General features: G+C 42.3%; 1 pseudogene; it reads left to right on the top strand.

The window, feature by feature from the left end:
• The first annotated feature begins 205 nt into the window (after positions 1-205).
• LOC148042097 (peptidyl-prolyl cis-trans isomerase CYP19-4 pseudogene) lies at positions 206-1577 on the top strand (annotated as a pseudogene).
• Positions 1578-1870: the final 293 nt, after the last annotated feature.

Here is a 1870-nt window from a genome sequence, read left to right as displayed (position 1 = left end):
ATTGTGACTTAATTAATTAAATTTAAGTTTGAAGGGCACATGGATCTCATTTGTATTATTCACATTTGCACTTGCATTGTTTATGGTCCAAGATGGACATCCAAAGGTCCTAGTACATTGAGGCACTTTACTGTAAAGAATGGGATTAGAGGGTCTTACACGGGGTTAACATCGGGTTAGCACATGCGAATACCTGGTTACACTGATGGGGTATTTAAGGTGTACAAGGACCTTATTAGGGTATCATTTTGATAAATACAAATCTGTCTCCTCACCTTCACCTTCAGCTCCCATGGCTTCCTCTCTCTCTCTCTCTCCCCTCTTTCTCTCTCTTTCTCTCCCTTTTCATGTCTTTCTCTCTCTTCTCCTAGTCTTTCTCTCTCCTTTGCTCCCTTCTTCTCTCTCTTCTGCAGTCTTCTTCCTTCCCTCTCTCTCTTTTAGGTCTCTTTCATTACAATTGGTATTAGAGCTTAGTTCTTGATCCTTCCTTTCTCTCTCCTTTCCCTCAAATCTAGTCTCATTTTCTAACAATAAATCCTACTTTTCAAGTACACAGGCAGAGATGATAGCTTTCTTGGAAGACACACAGGAGCTATGGTAGGAGGCTTGGCCAAATCTGGAGGCAAGGAGACAAAAATGGCAGCTCGTTTTCAACCTTGAGACCTGGAGGGTGATGAAGAAGGATGTTGTGAAGTGGACCTGCAAGGAGATGAGCTTTCATCTGATGGTGTATTAACTTTAAATGTTGTATGCATAGAACTTCCTCCAAAGTCATGAACAGAACTACTATGTATGGGCCCTACCTCATTACCATCAGTACAAAGCCCTTGTACATTGCCATGGGACCCTCTACCTTCATTGTTTTGATGGCACAATCCAATGCACCAAAGTGTATTAGTCATGCGAGGCAGGATGCGAGGTTGAAGAGGAGGTGACCTGGACAGTTCCGCGGCAAAGGCTCTTCTTTCCTTTCTGATGGCCATGGGCAGAAGAAGTGGCATCTCAAATTTGTTGTAGAACTAACCGTTTGCAGAGCTCAAATGCAATGAAAATTCCAATAATGGAGCACGCCATTGACCCTGCAATGGGTTATGGCAGGCCCTAAACTTTCTGATAACATAACTTGCTCATTCTAGGGTTGTATGGGAAAGTGGTACCAAAGATTGCAGAAAATTTTCGGGCGCTCTGCAGAGAGGAAAAAGGAACAAGAGCCAGTGGTAACCCAATCCATTTCAAGGGATCAAAATTTCATCGAATTATTCCAAGCTTCATGATTCAGGGTGGTGACTTCACCCTTGGTGATGGTAGAGGTGGGGAGTCCATTTATGGAACGAAGTTTGCTAATGAGAATTTCAAGCTCAAGCATACTGGTCCAGGTGTATGCGGGTCCTAATACCAACGGGTCTCAATTTTTCATAACTACAGTTAAAACAAGTTGGTTGGACGGTCGGCATGTGGTGTTTGGAAAGGTTATAAGTGGGATGGATGTGGTGTATAAAGTGGAAGCAGAGGGTACACAAAGTGGGAATCCTAAGCGGAAAGTGACTATTGCAGACAGTGGAGAACTTCCTCTATGAAGTGGTAGTCATGCTTTAATTGCAAAATAGTCTCTGTCGATTTCTCGGTTTAGGGTTTGGGTGACAAACTCAATGATTCATTTGAGTTTGTGACATAAAATCCCATTAAAATTTCTGAGAAAACATTTGTTTGTGATTGAGTTGTTGCACTAACTAGCTGAGAATGGGATGTTCAAGACAGAAACCTGCTATTCGAACATTCTGATGTTCTTCTGAGTGTGTTGTTTTTTGCATTTTGATAGACAGAAGCTCCTTTTGGGCAGCTCACTATCTACATGAGTTGACAAAGGTCT

The sequence above is a fragment of the Lygodium microphyllum genome, chromosome 1, assembly GCF_053477565.2.
Source record: "Lygodium microphyllum isolate KBCC chromosome 1, Lygodium_microphyllum_v1.1.10, whole genome shotgun sequence".
Classification (NCBI taxonomy): Eukaryota; Viridiplantae; Streptophyta; class Polypodiopsida; order Schizaeales; family Lygodiaceae; genus Lygodium; species Lygodium microphyllum.
This window is presented reverse-complemented; position numbering and strand designations above follow the sequence as displayed.